This window comes from Ursus arctos, unplaced genomic scaffold, assembly GCF_023065955.2.
Source record: "Ursus arctos isolate Adak ecotype North America unplaced genomic scaffold, UrsArc2.0 scaffold_20, whole genome shotgun sequence".
In the NCBI taxonomy this organism is placed as follows: domain Eukaryota; kingdom Metazoa; phylum Chordata; class Mammalia; order Carnivora; family Ursidae; genus Ursus; species Ursus arctos.
In genome coordinates, this window is record NW_026622875.1 from 20,414,851 (window position 1) to 20,435,076 (window position 20,226).

A 20,226-nucleotide genomic window follows, 5' to 3' on the forward strand; every position below is an offset into this window, starting at 1 on the left:
AGTCTCACTAGAATGGTTCTTACATGATCTCCAACAACCTCCTTGGCTGATGGACGTTTTTTAGATCCTGTTTGCCATTCCCTTCTCCTGAAACTCTCCCCTTGTCCTCTAGGACCCCATAGTCCCTGGATTCCCTCCTACCTCTCCGGCTACTGTTTCACAATTGCCTTTGCTGACTTCTCTTGCCCTGTTTACGCCTCAAGTCAGTTTTCTCAAAGTGTGAGCCAGACCAGGGGCGCCTGGCTGATTCAGTTGGAAGACCATGCGACTCTTGACCTCAGGGTCATGAGTTCAAACCTCACGTTGGGTGTAGAGATTACTTAAAAAAAAAAAAGTGTGAGCCAGACTATCTACATTAGTTTAAGGGCTTCGTCAGCATCTTGATTCTGCCACTTCCTTTCAGGTCTCACAGCAGAGGTATTATAACTCTTGTTCTAGGAAGCTCAACCTTGAGCCTACTCCAATACTTCCAATTTTGTAAGCCAACCAATACCTGTAATAAATCCCCTTCGGCCCCAACTAGGTTGAGTGGATTCTGTTGTCTGCAACTGATACAGCAGGCAAACAGAAAAAGATGGTGATCAAAAGTTCTGGCAATGGGAAGCCATAGCTCTTTAATCTCCCAACCAATCATTGGTGGATAGTCTGTTGGGCTTCTGATTTTTTTTACCTTTAATTTTCCTTGGAAGACAAAGCAGGTTCTGAATCAGGCAGCTTCTTCCGAGAGTTTGGTTCTATTGCAAAGCAAAAAAGAAACATTAGAAAGAGAATTACCTAGAAATTTGTTTCCCCTTAATGTTGACTTAATACAGATGGACAGAAACACAACATGAATATTTAGAATTTATGTCAGGTGAAAGAAATCTAAAATAACAAGTGGCATTCCCATATCACTGAAGTTTATATAATTTCCATATAGAGATTAAGCCCCTGATAACTAAAAATCCTAAGACTACACAGAATTCTGACACTGGATAGGAATTCTAGGAGACTGAGCCAGAACTTCAGCAGCTGCTTGGCTTCCTCTTTCCCTGGACAAAGGTGCTTTAGTGCAGCCCCCTCTTTCTTCTAGCAGTACCCCAAATTTCCTTTTAGGAAGGACCTCTCCCACTGAACCTTGGTAGGACTGCTCTCCCTGGGGGTGGTGACCCGAGGTAGGCTTGCAAGCATGGAGCTTCTCTAGATTCTGAACTTCCCACAACTTGCCTGCATATGTCTTCATGCAATTCTGAGAGCTATCCCATGAGTTTCAATAAATTTTTTTTCTTATTATTTTCTTCCTGTAAATTAACCAGAAGGTTCCCATTTTTTTTTTCAACCAAAGAGAATTAAATAAGGGCTTCCAGTTTCTGATCCGGTATATAAGGAGCTTAGAAGTTATCACTCTATGCTGACAATAAAAAGCTGAATAAGCTTTAAAAAAATCAACAAGTCTTCTTAGATCTGTCAGAGAATTGTGGCCACAGGGCAAAATGCTGTCCTCAAAATTAGGCAGACACACAGGTAGATACAGAGAATTACAACTTACCACATTAGGAACCCACAAGCAGAAACCTCTGCGGGAACCAGTACCGGGTTCCTTTCACCTGATAATCATGTCTGGCTTTCAATAAAAAATTACAAGGCTACTAAAAGGCAAAAAGCATGGTTTAAAGAGACACAGCAAGCATCAAACCTAGACTCCAATAAGGCAGGATGTAGGAAATATCAAATTGGAAATTTTAAACAATGACGCTAACTGCTCTAATGGAAAAAGTAGACAACATGCAAGAACAGATGGGTAATTATAGGCAAAGGGATGGAAATTCTAAGAAAGAACAAAAGATAAATGCTAGAAATCAAAACCATTGTGACAGAAATGAAGAATACCCTTGATGGCCTCATTAGTAGACCAGACACAGCCAAGGAAAGAATCAATGAGCTTGAGGATATATCAGGAGACGCTTCTGAAACTGAAAGACAAAGAGAAAAAAGACTGGGAAAAACAAACAAACAAAAGAGCAGAATATCCAAGAACTGTGGGACAACTACCACAGGTGTAAGACATACATAATAGGAATAACAAGGAAAAGTGAGAAAAAGGAACTGAGCATATTGACTGACACAACACCCATTAAAAATTTATAACTTGAAAGCAAAGGACACGACGTCTGAATCATTTGTAAATAATTTCTTTCCTCCTTTCTGTCTTAGAAGACCCCTGTCTGTTTCTGGCTGCCAAGTTTTTTTTCTCAAGAGCAGAAGGAATTCTTTAAGAAAGGTGAGAATTTGGGGCACCTGGGTAGCTCGGTTGGTTAAGCATCTGACTCTTGATTTCAACTCAGGTCATAATCTCAGGGTCTTGAGATCAAGTCTGTATTGGGCTCTATTACAGCAGGGAGTCCGCTGAGTTTCTCTCCCTCTCCCTCTGTCCCTCCCTCCGGCTCAGGCACTCTTTCAAAAATAAATAAATAAATCTTAAAAAAAAAAAAAAAGAGTGGTGAGAATTTTAAAAATCTGATTACCTTTGCAATTTGTAAGTACTTTCTAAAACCACAGGATTAACAAAGGAGATCCCATACCCGCCTTCGTAATTTCCATCCATCCCACCTTACCTGAACCTATGTAACTGTCAAAATATACATGGAGAGCTGAGAGGTAGGGAGAAGCCATGTGAACATTTATCAGTACAAAATGTAATCTCCTAAAAGCTACCTTATTAATTCAAGATGACTTGAGTGAGTTTTTACTCCAGCTCTTAATGTAATGGTTCACCGCGTCAGCTCATCCTTCCCCAGGATAAATCTGTTTTGATGGTAATCTGTAAACACCAATTTCGAGTTCTTTCATATTCTAATTTTAGTTACACAGAAATGTCATAAAGTACAAAAAGAAATGAGTTTAAGGAAAAATTTTTCTAAAGATATATAATACACCAATCGTAAGCAGATGATGCTCAAATTTTGCGTAGAAGGCAAGAAAAGGATTCAAGTCCTCCTTTCCATTGTTTTGGTTTGATTTTTTGGTTTTGATTTTGGTGTTTTCTTTTCGTGCCTTCCAGCTCTTAGAGAAAAGGTCAGATACAAAAGATGGCAGATGTGAAATCCTGCTGGAAGTCTCTCATTTTGATCTGATGTAAAGTTTGTTCATTTATAGGTGCAAATTTACCACAGAAACACATAAAGGGGTCCACAGCAAGTGGTATAAATCATGGTGCCTCTATTACACAGGTGGATCTGGCTAAAATGAATTTTAAAATAAGAGTCAGAAGGAAGAGGGGATTTTCTTAGCAGTAGATGGCAATCCTACGTTGTCTCCCCATCCTACCGCTTCACGGAATCATTTGAGTCCTGGGGCTATCATTTGCTTGGTTGTGGCAGAAGGAGCCGTCCCCGCGGGATGAGTCACACTGTCCTGTAAGTCAGATTCAAGTCTTCCTGGGCATAACAAACCAGGGCTCCTTATATGAAAACCAGGATACCTTAAAAAAGAAACCTTTCACTCCCTGTTCATGCTGTCCAGTCCCATAAATATTTCTAACAAGACATGTCAGGCCACAGTATCACTCAGCTCCCTCCACAAGGGCTGGTGACTATTCACAACCCCTCCTAAGAAATCCCGAAGAGGAAACAAGTGCCAACCTGAAAAATGGGGGGCCGCATCAGGAATAGCTGCTTGGGTGCTTGGGACATCTTAGCGTCCAGCCTGGTTCTGTGTCTGGCACTCTGTCCCCACTGTCCACGCTGCGGCCATGGAGCTGGATAACTGCAGTCAGAAAACCTACCGTAGACGCAGCCTGAAGTTGCCTACAACTGGGAAGAAAATGTTGGACACCCAAGTTGGGGAGTGGGGGCAGTGGGGATCCTAACCACCCCCTGCAGAGAGCGGTACCTAAAGAGCGACGGACACACAACACGCACACTCTCTCCTTCTCTCTCACACACACTCCCAAACTCAAACTCCCTGGTCACTGCCAGATGGTGAGATGATCCCCAGCAGTAATGGGCCCTAGAAAGGCCTCTTCCTGAACCATGGAAGACAGCGGAGGGGATTCCTCTGGGAATCCCGGCAGGTGGGGCGTGGGCTCTGGAATACACTGAGCAGCGGGAGGGAGGCGTGTGTCTTCCTGGGGCGTGGCGAGCTCGCAAGGGGCAGGAGTTGGGAGGCCAGTGGGGCAAGGTGGCTGCAGCGCCCCGGGGCAGCCCGGGGCTTGGGCGTTTGGGGGCGGGGCAAGGCGCGGTGGGAAACCCTGTAGGTGATCTAAGTCTGGCCTCTTTCCTCCATTGCAGTTGTTTGCCTCTTACAGCATCAGACCTCGGCTGGGTTTGACTTCTCAAGCCATTACTCCCCAGTCTTGTCATGTTAGGAAGTTACTTGCCCCCCCCCCCCCCCGACTTCCATTTCCTCATCTGTAAAATGCGGTTGTAAATATTTCTTCCTTAGGGTAGCTCGAGAATCCAGTGAATGAATGTAAAGGTTTTCTGCTCGGTGCCTGGCACGTGGTAACTGTTCAGTACATTTTAGCTAAAACACTTAAGAATCCCATAACACACACAATCCACGAGGCTGCTGGGAGCATGTGTGCACTCCGGGGAGGCGGGGGGAGTGGAATTGAATTAACTTTCTTTCTGGATCGGTGCTATCCAATAGAAATAAAATGCAAACCGCATATGTGATTTTCTAGTACCTACATTAAAAGGGTAAAAAAAATCAAGTGAAATTAATTTTAGTAATACATTTTATTTAGCCCATTATATCCTAAATATTATCATTTCACCAGCCACATTTCAAGACCTTCAATGTCTTCCGTGCTGGACAGCACAGCTCAGACTCCTTGTCACCCTATGGGTCTCAGCTCAAATGTCACCACCACCTTTGAACATCTAAGTAACCACCTTGGTCTCCTCCCCACCCCCACCCCCCACATTCACCATGGCTTCATCCAGTTTTATTTCCTGCACATCATTTATCACCATGTGAAATGACCTTGCTTATTGTTTCCTTTTCCCCATTAGGATCTAAGCTGTAAGACCGCAGAGGTGGCTTCTTAGCGGACATGGTGCCCTGCCTACTGCAGACACCCACTGAATACTTGCCGAATGTATGAATGAATGAACGAACAAATTAATACATGACTGGATGTGGTATTATCTACCGACTCTACAGATTGAACTATCCATTTCTGACTAAGAAGATCTCTCTGCAGTGCGGAAATAGTATTCTATTTGAAGAATTCAAAGGATGCACAATTCTCAGGGATATAAAAACAGAATTCTACCATTTGGACAATTATGGTGGCAGTGGCAAGTGACTCAGCTACTACCTTTATACCTAGGTTATAAACTCCATCTCCCAGCTGTGATGGCATAAGTATCAGATGTTCTTCGATAGCCATTTATTTGCTTTATGCATTATCTAAAATGTATACCAACTCGATTTAAGATTTTTAAAAACAGTTTTAAAATAAAGCTTAATATATAAAAATATTAAACTGAGTCCAAATGGTGAAGAGCCAGTTAACTATGGCTAGGCTCACCTTCACTAAAAAGAGAGTAGCTGGCCTAGCATAGGAGTATGTATATATCTCTGTTGAGACAATTCTACAATAGGATTTTCTTGATAAAACGCATTTGAGCAATGGCTCAATAATGATAGTTAAAACCCATTTCTGGACGAGCTACTCAATTAAGGCAATAATGTGTTTGTGGTATTCATTCTAATGGACTCATTCGCTACTATAAAATCGTTAGTGAATAGTGGTTTCTAACCTGGCAGCCTAGTAGCGTTACCTAGAGAACTTTGCAAGGCAGGTGATTCCTAGGGTCTATCCTCAGAGATTCTAATTCAGACGATCTGTCAGGGCTTTGGAAACTCTTGTTAGAAGAGCTCTCTTGGTGTCTCCAGTAATGAGCTGGGTCTGGGACATTCTGCAGCAGAATTGTCCAATTATCACCAGAGGCAGATGAACCAGGACACCAAAGAGGCTCAATTTTCAAGGACAGTTCATGGGTGTGAGTCCCTCCCAAAGCCCTGTATCCAGTTTTGTGTTTGTAATTTTGCGTTCTTTTTCTTACACAAGGGAGCCCAAATTATAAAGGGTTCACTCCCCAGAAAACCTGGATCTGCTCCTGACCATAAACTATACTACAGCCAGAAAACGACAGCCACAGAGCAAATCCAGCCCTCTGCCTATTTTTGTACGGCTCATAGCCGGGAATGGTTGCTACATTTTTTTACTGGTCAGAAAAAACGAAAAGAATAATACTTCATGACACGTGAAAGTTATATGAAATTCAGATTTTGATTTCTATAGGTGGTTACATTGGCTCACAGCCATGCACACTCATTCACTTACAAATTGTCTGACGGCTGCCATGGCAGAGTTGGGCAGCTGCCACAGAGACTGTACGGCCTGCAAAGCTCAAAGTATTTATTCCCTGGCCTTTTACAGAAAATGTTTGCCAACCCTGACCTACACCATCAAGTGATAACATCATTGACACAACAGAACACTGATTTAAACAGGTTACTTCATTTAATGTGAAAAGCGTGCACGATGGGGGAAATGTTTAACATAAACAACTTAGAAACACTCCCAACTGTAGAAGGGAGAGTTTGCTTTATGAAAATCTACAAGTGACTGAATTCCCAAGTGAATATCAAAGAACCATAGCATCTTATTCAATATAAGTTAGAGTACGCTATGTTTGGTCTCTAGGTTAAGAGCAATGATTGGTGAGACCAAAGACTTTGGGAGATGATTAAGGATAGAATGATTACCAGTAAAAACCTTCCCAGGTAGGAAATACAGGAAGAATCTGGCAGGATGGTTGCAAAAGATGTATGTAGTTAGATTAACCATTAATCATAAAACAAGCATGCGCTCTGCAGAAAAGTATAGTAAAATGGTGCTAAAGTTGTACTTCAGAGTTAAGCTCTGAGGTGGGTTCCTAAACCAGTTAATCCAATACGTGAAACAAAACTAAAAACATTTGAGGGATAATGATTAGGTGAATTGGGCAAGAACTGTGACAGATCATCAAATTCTGGTAGCAAAGCAGATTAAAACTACTGATCTGGCTGTCCCTCTTCAGAGAAGTATGACAAGAAACTTATGCAGAGCTGTGCGAGGGTCACTCTGAAGATCTGAGATGGAAGAACGGAGTCTGTCAAAGGCCAGAGTACAACCTGAGTTGTTGTGAATGCTGACTGGCAGGGGGCCATAAATGTTGCAGATTTCGCAGTCAGGCAAACAGCAGAAAATTAGACCAAAGGGCAAATCGATTGGGAAGATCATTCAGCAAAGATGTTATTAGGTTGGGAGGTTAATGATGAAGGCATGGCTTTTTTATTAGTCCGTTGACTTTAAAGATCTCATGATTGCATTATACAAAAAAAAAAGAACAAGAGTTCTAATTCCTTAACTGACTCAGGGGCCCAAGGCTTTGAAGAGCCAAGTGGTCTGCTACTCCAGGTTCAGAGGGGATCTTAGCTGTATGAAGACCATTCGTTCTGTGCCTTTTTTTTTTTTTAAGATTTATTTATTTATTTATTTGACAGAGAGAGAGAGACAGCCAGAGAGAGAGGGAACACAAGCAGTGGGAGTGAGAGGGGAAGAAGCAGGCTTTCAGCAGAGGAGCCTGATGTGGGCCTCGATCCCAGAACTCCGGGATCACGCCCTGAGCCAAAGGCAGATGCTTAATGACTGAGCCACCCAGGTGCCCCCGTTCTGTGTCTTTTGGAGAGATCACAGTCCTATGTTCCAAAGACGATCTGGGAATAATATCCCAACCATAGTCCAACATTTCCATGGTCATGATAAGAGAGGAGTCTTGAGGGCTGGAAGGTAAGAGGATTGTTGAGTCGATCTGAAGGATGAGTGATTTACCAGGCAGACAGACATAGGGAAAAAAGAAGTAAAGGAACATTTTGGAGCATCTGCCATGTGCTAGCCACTCTGCATTTGTTACTTCGTTCTCTCTACATCCCCTCAGTATAATTATCATTGATTCCACTAAACACCTGAAGAAACGGAGATGGTAAGTTTTGTAACAGGGAAAAACTTAGCGTATCTGACTCCATATTGCTTCTATTTCCCTTGCTGCTGTGACCTGTAGCTTAAATCTTCTGCTTACACCTAAGATGTGCATAAACTGCTTTTTACCCAAAATCTACCTCACTCGAGGAGATAAGGAAATATGGACAGAAATGACTATGCTCTGTTTAAGATTTACAGGATCGACATGACCAGATTCCTGTACGCAAAGATCAACTGACCAAGGTCAAAGAAGTTACACGACTTTCCTGGGATGTCTACAGATAATCAGTCACCTTTGACTCCAACCCCATTCTGCTTCTCCGTTATGCTAACATAGAAGAAGCTTAAATTTCTTGCCAAGGGGAGATGGTTCTTTAGGACAATAGTCCCCCATCTCTTTGGTTTGCTGGCTTTCCAAATAAAGTTGCTTTCCTCACCCCAACATCTTGCTCTCAACTTGTTGGCCTGTCATGTGGCAAGCAGAATGACCTTGGACTCAGTTACAGTTTCATGCTTACAATCACCCAGCCAGTAACGGTAGAATTGAAATACGAACTCAGGTCTGACTGTCCGCCTGGCCCTGAGTCCTTACTCCTTCTCACTCACCATCCTGCTCCCAGCAGGCTCTCCAAGCAGAGAAAGCAACAGGCAGAAAAGCCCAGCATCATATACGCTTCCCACTTTCAGTGACCATCAAGACATTCCTTTAAGTTTACCAGAGTTATAAAAACAAAACTAAACTAATACCCTTAATTAATTACTTATACTGTCTCCAAGTTGGAAGATCACATTCCCCATCGTAGTCTTTCTTAAAACAAATTGCCATGTTCTAAACCTAGGAAATGTCCTCTCTTAGGTCCCTTTGAAACTTCACAGAATTTAAACCTGCAAACTGGCTGTAAAAATTGCATCATAGGTTAGTGCACAGTTTTGCAGACTACAGATTGCCCCAGACAGGCAAGCAGATCTTTTGGCTCCTTGCTCCATCTGTGACTAGTTTGTCACCGTATTCCAATTAGAAATGAGGTTGTAACTCTAAGTCTTCCCTCCCCATGGGGTTTCTTTACACAGGCCATTACAGTAATGAGTTACATGGTCTTTCCTCAGGTGATGGTCAGTGGTAAAAACACATTCAGCAGATCGTCAGAGCAATTAGTACAAGCTTCTTTAAAAATTGGTTAAGGAACATGTCCTACCATTTAGAAGTCCTTCAAGTTATGTGATCAATTTGTAGATATTTCTATTCCTTCTAAAACTGCATCTTCGAATTTGTCAGAGCTTGAAGTATTTACACCCCCCCCCCATTATAAACCACTCGAAAGAGGCCATAGGAAGACACTACTATCAAGCAATGCTGTCTTAAAGAATCCTGGCCACTCTGAATTTAGTAGGTTTCTTTTGTAAACCTAGGCCTAATCTCAGATTAAACAGAACAAATGGTAGCTAAATAGATGGCCTCTTCAAATCTGTTTGCTTTACCACAGATGAACAAGCCAAGACTTTCTTAATTTGTAGTTGAGAGCTCTCTTCCCAACTTAGAAGCAGATGGAAAAGGAAGACCAACCACCAACCTAAACAGAGATTCTGTAATTATAGGATTTTAGGTTTGGAGTCACTTCACTTAATCTTTGCATGACCCAGAATTCAACCCAGAAGATGAAAAGAACAGCATTTTCAATTCTATTTATGAAAATGAAGGACTTGGCTAGAGCTAATAAAGCCGAGGGAAAAAAATATAAGTTGTTAGTCAAAGCAACATAATCCTCACTCCAATGCAAAGTGGGAAAAAAAAATTTAGTTGTACATGATTTCCATTGTAAGAGGTAATACTTTTGCATACAGACTTGTAAAAGAGGACATAATATCCTGAAGGTGAATTACTCCATGTGGGAGAACCATATTAAGATTCCACTGTTGAAGAAATGCCTGAAGCTTATCAGATCTAAATAAAAGATTGATGGTGATTCTGAGTTTAAAATTTAATGCCCAAGCTAGCTACTAAATTTTACATTACAAGAATGTTGGTGGTACTGTAAATCAATAAAATCAATTTTGCCATCTTAGGGGATAGATTTTATAACATAAAAATTATTTACCTCTTGCGCTTTTTCAGAGGGCATGGTTTACTTATTTCACTCACTGTCACTTGTCAAAATTTTCATTTTGATGGATTTAATGGGTAATATTTCATACATGCTTCATTAGAAATCCCATTCTTTTAAAAATGCCCTGTTTCCCCCAGAAATTACTGATAAACATGATCATTTCTACCCATAACATGGTATATGGGTTTGCAGATACGATCCAATAACATGATATACCCATATTCAAGAAAGCAATTCCCAACTTTTAATTATGTTTAAACTGATCCTCTCCCTGGAAAAAGGAACTTCAAGACAGCTACACTGTGCTGTGAAGAAATAATCAATATAATAATCAGAGCTATGAGGCTGCTTTGTAAATAAATGGTAAGTGTCTGTTTATCCAACACCTTAGTTACTACGTAAGTCTTTTCCCAAAACCAGGTTACCAATTCACAGGAGCTTTATCTTTGGCTAAGCCCATCTCTCCAGTGAGTTAAAGGCTTGTGAGAGAAAGTAAGTGACCTTTCTTGGGTTTAAAATGGGCTGTGAGATGAGGACCCGTGAAATGCCACTCAAAGGCAAGAGTCACAGTGTTTTCCTCTGCACGATGTCATTAATGTTCCCACCGATCTCCCTTCCCCAACCCCCGGGAGGGAAAAAGCCATCTTACTAAATAATGCAAATGTAAGTACTATAACAACATATGCCTCCAAATTGTGTTTTCGTAAAATTATAACATCAAGATTTTGATCACTGGGGCTGATCAGATACTCGGTGACGTTTATAAACAAGAAATCAAAGATGACAGTGTGGAAAAACATCACAAATGCTATCCTAAGTAATCATTTAAAACATACTTCAAAATAAACTATGATAAGAACTTCCAGTTTATTAACTCAGAATTAGAATTTGAGAAAGACACATTTCCAGGTCAATAGTGAAATATTTATTACTTTGTTTTCTTAACATGGAGGAGGACGTATTTTAATCATTAGGGAGAAATCCGGTTTCCTTTTCCTAAATGTATTGAATTAATGTCATATGTGCATCAGGCTAGCTAGGAGGAAGGCCATTTTAAAGAACACTAATCATTTTAATTCAAGATAAAGATATAAAGAGCACTAATCAATCATATTTAAGTTCTGAAATCAAGAATTTACTCAGAAAATCTTTTCTAGGTTTTCATCAGCTAATACGATTATTCTTTAAAAATGTTTGTAGAATCAAATTGAAGCCCTTTTCTCTTTCCCAGGTCACTTGCACCATTACCCTCTCTATAAAATCCCATAGAAAAACACAAAATATATGACATCCATTGTTTTCTAATTTGTAAGGTTTTTTGAAATTACAAAAGATACAAACACTCGTACGCAAGTCAAACATTTCAGAGGTGTACAACACCCCTTCCCCTTCTCCAATCCCCTCCCCCGGAGAAACCCAATGTTAACAAGGTAGTGTATCTCCTCCACACCAAACAAATACGTGCGAGTGCATCCATCCAAACACAAATGCAGAATTATAAAAGTTCTGCTTTATAAAGGCAGAATCAAATTATCCAGATTATTCTCTATATTAATGAGGACTCTTTTTGATTACAACTAACAGAAACAGAAAGCGGTTTAAGTAGAAGGGAGGATTTATTGGTTCATTTATTGGTTGGCTTCAAGCATAGCTGGATCTAGGGACTAAAATCAGCCCCAGGTCTAGCTTTGTCTTGCTTCAGTTTTTCTCTATATTGGGACGTTCTTGGGAAAGTCTCTCCTGTGGCGGCAAAGGGGTGCCGCAGCTCTGACTATACATCTTTATAGTTCCAAACCCAGGAGAAAAGAGAGTATGATTCTTTTTCAACAGGATCAATGAAAGTTCTGAGATTTGCACTCACTGCCTCTGATTAGATTACATGTTCATCCCTGAATCAATCCCTGTGGCTGGAGGAATGCTCTGATTCTCCAGGCATGTGTCATGGGCACACATGGATTGAGAACAGGGGCCTGTCTTAGTTTGGGCTGCCATATAAAAATATCCTACACCAAGGAGTTTAAACAACAAGCATTTATTTTTCACAATTCTAGAGGCTGGAAAGTCCAATGTCAAGGTGCTTTAAGATCCGGTATCTGGTAAGGACGCTCTTCCTGGTTTGCAACTGGCTGTCTTGGAGTGAGAATGAGAGACAGAGACAAAGAGGCAGAGAAAGACAGAGAAAGAGATGGAGGAAAAGGAGTGAGGAGCAAGGGGAGGTGGAGGGAGAAGGAGAAGGACTGAGAGAAAGCTCTCATGTCTTTTCTTATAAGGGCACTAATCCCATTCATGAGGGCTCCACCCTCATGGGCTATTACCTCCCAACAGCCCCGCTTCCTAATACCATCACATTGGGAGTAATGACTGCAACATTTGAATTCCGTGAGGGTGTGTGTGTGTGACACAAACACTCCCAAAAGGAAAACCCAGGTCCTATTTTACAAAAAAGGTAAACGAATCTTGGGTCAGCAAAACCAGCACATTATCTATTACATCCTGTATCCTCCTTTCTTCACTTAGTATTATAGTATGAATATCCCTCCATATAAAGTAATCAGTGTAAATATCATATCAATAATGGAAAAAACATCTCATTTTGTAAATCCCCATAGAATTTATACCATTCTATTCTTGATGGATGTTCAGCTGTCCCTGCTCCCTCCACTTCCCCCACTTCCCACAGTTTTATATTATAAACAGTGCTGCAAGAAACATCCTTGCATTGCCGATTCATTTATTTCTGTGATATAGATTCCTCCAAGTGGGATTGCAAGTTCAAAAGATGAACATGTTTAATGTTTTGATATTTGCTGCCTCATTATATTTCAAAATCTGTTGTTTGCATTCCCGTCAATGACATGGGATGAGAATGTTGGTTCTTTCCATCATTTATAATGTTACTATATATGTTAATGTTATTATATAGGATATTATATAACCCATTGGATATTATGACCTCTTCAGTTTTTTAAAATCTCAAGGGAATAAAACAATATTACACTCATAAAAAGAATGACAAAGGGCGCCTGGGTGGCTCAGTCGGTTAAGCGTCTGCCTTTGGCTCAGGTCATGATCCCAGGGTCCTGGGATCGAGCCCCGCATTGGGCTCCCTGCTCAGCGGGGAGCCTGCTTCTCCCTCGGCTTGCCATTCCACCTGCTCGTGCTCTCTCTCTCTCAAATAAATAAATAAAATCTTTTAAAAAATAAAAAGAATGATGAATCTGCATATGCGAGAAACATTTAAAATCTGTATGTCAATAAAAAGACAACTTCTACAATCTTGAAAGCCAGACTCAGACCAGAAGAGAATATTTGCGGCAGGTATGACCAGATGAAGGCTTCAGGTTCCTCATTTGATCTCCTTTACCAGTTAGTGACAATTTGATTTTTTCATATTTTTATTGGCCACTTGCTTTTCCTCCTCTGCAATTAACCTGTTCACGTCCTTTGTTTATTTTTTAATGGATTGCTGATTTTTTTTTCACCAGCTTTAAAAGTTCTTTATATATTAAGAATGATTTCTGAATTTTATCTATTCTTTTTTTAGGAGCATATTTTTATTCTTTTTTTATAAAACTATTTTGTGGGGCGCCTGGGTGGCACAGCGGTTAAGCGTCTGCCTTCGGCTCAGGGCGTGATCCCGGCGTTCTGGGATCGAGCCCCACATCAGGCTCCTCCGCTGTGAGCCTGCTTCTTCCTCTCCCACTCCCCCTGCTTGTGTTCCCTCTCTCGCTGGCTGTCTCTGTCTCTGTCGAATAAATAAATAAAATCTTTAAAAAAAAAAAAAACTATTTTGTATACTTTAATTTCAGAACAAAATAAACTAAAAACCCTACAATACACAGCCAAACCCCTTAACAAATATGGGAAAGGCTAGGGCTTGAGGCCCTTGTATCCTGCCTCAAAGACAGGAGAAAAATTAAAAAATCGCTAGACACCAGCAGAGGGAACCAGGTGAACTGGGGCCACTCCGGGCTGCTGGGGAGCCATGGGGACACTATTCACGGGGCACAAGGTCTATAGGTAGAAACTTCTAATCCACCTCTTCCATGAGAGAGGCATCCTCGTCACCCTCAGGGGTGGGCTGGGGTGGGGGGGGTCTCATCAGGAACAGCAGCACGGGCTTCTCTGCGGTCACTTTAGGTCACTTTATCTTCCTCAGTGCCCAGGCCTAGCTTCATCGTGTGGTGGATGCGGTGGGAGTGAGTCTCGGGATCCTCCAGTGAGAAGCCAGAGAAAGCAGAGCCCTTTTAAACAGCAGCACGGCCAGATCCTCGACAGCCTTGTCACTCTTGTCGGCCTCCGCCTTCTGCCACAGCATCTCCGCAACGGGGTGGTCAGGGTTGATCTCCAGGTGCTTTTTGGCCATCGTGTAGCCCATTGCAGCATTGTCTCCAAGAGCCTGGGCCGTCGTGATCCTCTCATGTTGGCCGTCCAGCCACAGGTGCTAGTCACACTGCAGCTAGTCACACTGCAGTCACACCAGCCTGCTGGAGACTGTCACCTTCTCAACCTTCTTATCCAAGGTTTCTTTCGTGAGTTTGCAGAGCTTCTCAGACTGGGCTTTGCTCTCCTTCTTTTTCTTCTTCTCCTCTTCATCCTCAGGCAGCTCCACGCCCTCCTCAGTAACCGAGACCAGAGTCTTCCCATCAAACTCCTTGAGCCGCACCTCACAGCACTTGGCAACAGGCTCCGTCATACACACTACCTTGAAGCCCCACTCTGCATTCGCCTCACAATAGCAGAGCCGGCAACCTGCTCTTTGCTCTCACCAGTGATATGATAGCTGGACTTCGGGGTCTCCATCACCCGGAGACATACTCTGCAAGAGAAGTCATCTCACCTCCACACTGAGAAGGGTGACAGTGCAGTAGCTGAGACAGGCCGTGCCGATGAGTTGAGCTCTCATGGATTCCAAGCTTTAGGTTTTTGGAGAAGGCCTCGTAGAATTTCCTATAGTTCTCCTTGTCTTCTGCTAGCTCCCGAGGAGAGCTCAAGGCATTCCTTTACAATGTTTTTGCAAATGACCTTCAAGATTTTGCTCTGCTGGAGGATTTCTAGGGAGATGCTCGGGAGCAGGTCCTCAGAGTCAACCACACCACGGGTGAAGCTGAGACACTCTGGCAGCAAAAGTGATCACAGCTCTGCGCGATGAACACCTGGTGGGCATAGAGCTCAACGTTCCTTTTCTTCTTGTCCTCAAAGAGGTTGAAAGGAGCCCCGGAGGGGATGAACAGCAAGGCCCTGAATTCCAGCTGACCTGCGACAGAGAAGTGCTTGACTGCCAAGTAGTCTTCCCAGTCATTGGTAATAAGAACATGTATTTATTCTCATGTAAGATTAGTGACTTTTCATTAGTTAACATCATATATTGAATTATGTTGATGTATTTCCTAAGGTTGAATCACCTTTGCATGTGGTCACAGGGCATTATTCTCTGCATCCACTTTTAAATTCAGATTCCAGTTATTTTATTTTGGATCTTTCTCTATGGAGAGAGATATATTGTTTTCCTTTGTTCATACATTTTATTTTTAAGCTTTCTTTCTACATGTATACATTTATTAAAATTCCTAAGTGTAATCAGAAGTATTTGCATCTTTTGTTCTCCTTTTTGCTTTGTTATTCCCCACTTTCCTTATCCTCATCACCCACGTCATTCTTTCCCCACCCTCTCCTTTCCTTCCATGTGCACATAACCATGTTAAAAATAGATTATGAATCTTTCCATGTTTTTTCTTCAAGGTGATATAATCTTATAAATATAGATGTGTGTATATGTATGGTTTTAATTTGTCCTCCTAGGGATTTTTCTTTTTTCGGGGGACAGTGGGAGTAGGGGTGGGATTCTTTTTGAATCTATGGGTTGTTGTTTTTTTCTTTTTCCCCATCAGTTCTGGAAATTCACACGCACACAAATTCTAAGGAACAAAATGTCTTCCAGCAAACACTTCCAGCATACTAGGACATAAGGCACCATGAACAATATCCAGCAGAACAGGTAGGTATCAGCAAAGGACTCCAGAGACCTCAGATACTGAACATATCAGACACCAAATATAAAATAACTATGTCTAACAATTTTAAAGAAATACAAGACAAGCTTGAACTATGGACAGGCAATAAGAAATCATTTTAAAGTATCAGAGACTTAAGGACCATTTAAAACTTATAAGAATGAAAACTATAATGATGAAATTAAAAACTCAATGGAAGATTTCTATTTCTGGCAATAGTGGTTACCAAGATGTTTTGGACCACTCTCCCACTGAAAATAGCTAAAAATGCTGGCTAGATCAGAAAAAATATCTTAGAGGCACCAAAGAGCTAACAGAACAGTAAGAAATAACCAAGCCAAAACCTAAATGCAAGTGGAAATACAGAAAAATAAGCATAATGATGAAGCCAGTATTTATTCATTCAAGATAATTTCTAAATGTACTTTAACTTTGTGTGAGGGCATGCCTCGTAACCTCATGTCTTGATGACCCTATGAACGAGGCCTCAACACTGAATGGCTGTCGCCTATGCTGTGGGGAGACTCAACAAACGGGCTTGTCTGGACAGGGGCCAATTGGGAGGCACTTCTTTGCACATCTCAGAATGAGATCTGTCCCTTGAAAGTCGAGACACTGACAGCCAACTCTGCAGGACCAGCAAAACGATGGGTTTGCAAACCCTTAGCTAGCAATATCCAAGTAGGATGGGTTGGGGTGAGGATGGAAAGGACGAGCTAACCTGTCATTCTTCCCATCTGCCTTACCCACAACAAAGAGGGTGGGGGAGAGGGCATGATGCTCACCCTCAGTTTCAGGGGAAACGAGGCTGCTGAACTGAGTTCAGACCCGCTGTCCTCCCTGTACCACAGTCGCCATGTGACGATTCCCTGCTGCAACCTCCTTGCCTGCCCGGGTCGATGCATTAGGCTGAGTTCAACCGCATACACAGCGTATTCTGACACTCAGGGCTGTTGCTCAGGGCTCTGACAACACTTACTGCCAGTACTCCAGCATCAGTTAGGATGCTTCTAGCTTCGCGGAACAGAAGGTCCAGCTCAGAAGAGCTTAGACACAATAAAAGGGGATGTTTTTAAACGTTCTAGAGAGGATTCTCAGTTTAAGCACTAAAAATTGATTTTGACTGATCTAGGGAATAACACATTTGTTGAAAGGATGTTGGGTAAGTCAAAGGGTAGGTAGAACTGCAGCGGAACGTAGGCCACAGAAGCAGTTTGGTAAAGACAGTGAGCTACATTCTGACCCTGGGATTCAGGATACTAAGTGCTACTTCTGGAACTGTTGCTCTAGGACATTGCATGGTTTTTGTTTGTTTGTTTTTTAAATAATAATATTTTTTTATTATATTATGTTAGTCACTATACAGCACATCCCTAGTTTTTGATGTAAAGTTCCATGGTTCATTACTTGCATATAACACCCAGTGCACCATGCAATACGTGCCCTCCTTACTACCCATCACCAGCCTATCCCATTCCCCCACCCCCCCGAAGCCCTCAGTTTGTTTCCCAGAGTCCGTCGTCTGTCATGGTTCATTCCCCCTTCTGTTTACCCCCCCCTTCTTCTTCCCTTTCTTCTCCTATCAATCTTCCTACTTCTTATGTTCCATAAATGAGTGAAACCATATGATAATTGTCTTTCTCTGCTTGACTTATTTTGCTTTGCATTATCTCCTCCAGTGCTGTCCGTGTTGCTGCAAATGTTGAGAACTTGTTCTTTTTGATGGCTGAGTAATATTCCATTGTATATATGGACCACATCTTCTTAATCCAGTCATCTGTTGAAGGGCATCTCGGCTAGGACATTGCATGTTGCTACTGTCCACCACACCTGCCGCCAACAAAATGAATTCTCCAACTTCTTCATGTCGCTAGCTCGGGACTCACAGAACCACATAGGTGGTTCAGATGGTCAAGCAGAGAAGAGAAGCCTGTGCCTCAGCTGTGAAGCTGCCTTAGACTATGGATATCTGGCCCTCAGTGCTTCTACACTGGGAAGCATCTCTGTCCCCCACTGATATGCATGTGGTGGGATATCCCCAAACATGGCAATGTGCTGAGAAGCAGGTCTGGAACTCACAACCATATACCACATTCACTCATTATCAATTTAGGTATTACTATGAAACAAACACCCATAAATTCTCAGAGGCATATGAAAATAAAATATTTTTATAGCTCCAAGGTTGGGGGGTTGAACTTCCAGGCTTCTGAGGCCCAGGGTTGGAACTGACAAGCTTTCACTCGCTCTTATTCTGTTGGCCAAACCCAGAGTTGAAGGAGAAGAGCATCTGAACTCCAGAAATTCCACAGAAATCCTGAGCTCCCAGCTGACTGAGTTCCCATGTCCAGGCCCTGTGGAATTTCATGAATTACCAGAACCCATTACTTGGCTCCAGAGGCTGGGATTACTTTGATTGATTTAGGCCAGTTAGGGATCATCCCTGGAGTTAGGGGTGAGGATAATTCCACTTAAATACATGGTGGTTTTTTTTTTTGTTTTTTTTTTTTGCCAAATGGGTTTTGAGGCTTAATGGATGTTGGGGAGAAAACACTGTCCTCTCTCCAACTAGTCTCACTGGTCTTTCAGAACCTATATTTTATACCTTCTGTAATTAATTTTTTAAAAAATGCACTGATTACCTTCCCAAATGGACAATAGGATCATGTGAACAAGGACTAGTTTTATATTGTAAGGAGTCCCTGAGTACTGAACACATGATAAGCATTCAGTAAATGATAATAAATTAAAGACTGGTTCTCCATTGCTCCGTTGTTGGTGATCAATTAATCAAGACCATGAAAGTAAAGTTGAATTGAGTCAAATAATTAAATAACTAGACTTTTCACCAGTTGTTTTAGTTTTTCACAGATACTCATTAAATTTTTACACAAAATGAGAGTAAAATATTTATTTTTCACATAACACGGGCTATAGGGATTTCTTTTAAAGAGTTTTGAACTAGTTGGGAAAAAAGCATCACCTAAATCTAAGCTTTGTTCTTATTTCTCTCAGAGCCCTAAAATTGTCATAAAGGGTCTTCTTTATGAGGTAGGTATTTATTGTGTTGCCTCTGAGTTTATGGTTTTTTTTTTTTTAAAGATTTTATTTATTTATTTGACAGAGATAGAGACAGCCAGCGAGAGAGGGAACACAAGCAGGGGGAGTGGGAGAGGAAGAAGCAGGCTTCCAGCAGAGGAGCCTGATGTGGGGCTCGATCCTAGGACTCCAGGATCACGGCCTGAGCCGAAGGCAGACGCTTAAGGACTGAGCCACCCAGGCGCCCCTGAGTTTATGTTTTTGATTAACTTCTATATCCCTTTCTTCCCTCTACCCCAATCTACGGGACAATTAATACCGTTGGTTATTAGAAGAAACATATTTCTTCAAAAGTGTGCCTTGCCCTGTTTAGTGCCAAAATGAATTCCCCTTTGGGTGAACTGGTATAGTAATATACTTCATAATTACTATTCTTACTCTATTAACTATTCAGTAAATAGTGTAGAAAGTGCTTTAGAGACCAAGCTTTTCTAACTCCCTCATCATTTGCAGATGAGCACTATAAAGAAATTGTTTTTGGAGTTTTTTGAACATCCATTGGGAGTTAAAGAAGTAACTGACTTACATAATTAACATGGAAATTTGGCAAAAAGCAAAGTTTTATGGATTGAGTGTCTATTTACAAAAGGAGTTTATAGTGAATTAAAAAAAAAAAAGTGTTTCAGAGACTTCTAAGTTTCCAAGGATCTGAGTAAGGAAAGCAGTTCCATGCCTCCAATGTTAAGCAACAGTAACTAGAAAGTTGGACTTGCCATCTTCATTTTACACGGTTGGTGTAGTGAAGCGCCTTGATGCCCCCATCCTTCACTCTTTGTACCCACTCTCTTTGCAATGTGACTTTGCACCTAACTCCCCCTAGGGTGAGTCCTTCAACTCTGGGTTTGGCCAACAGAATAAGAGAGAGTGGAAGGGTGTCAGTTCCAACACTGGGCCTCAGAAGCCATGAAGCTCAACCCCCCAATCTTAGAGCTATATAAATATTTTATTCTCATATGCCTAGTAAGTCTAGGCAAGGAGCACAAGGAGCCCT

At 41.6% G+C, this 20,226-nt stretch overlaps 1 pseudogene; it reads right to left on the bottom strand.

The window, feature by feature from the left end:
- Positions 1-14,152: 14,152 nt before the first annotated feature.
- LOC113253620 (heat shock protein HSP 90-beta-like) lies at positions 14,153-15,440 on the bottom strand (annotated as a pseudogene).
- Positions 15,441-20,226: the final 4,786 nt, after the last annotated feature.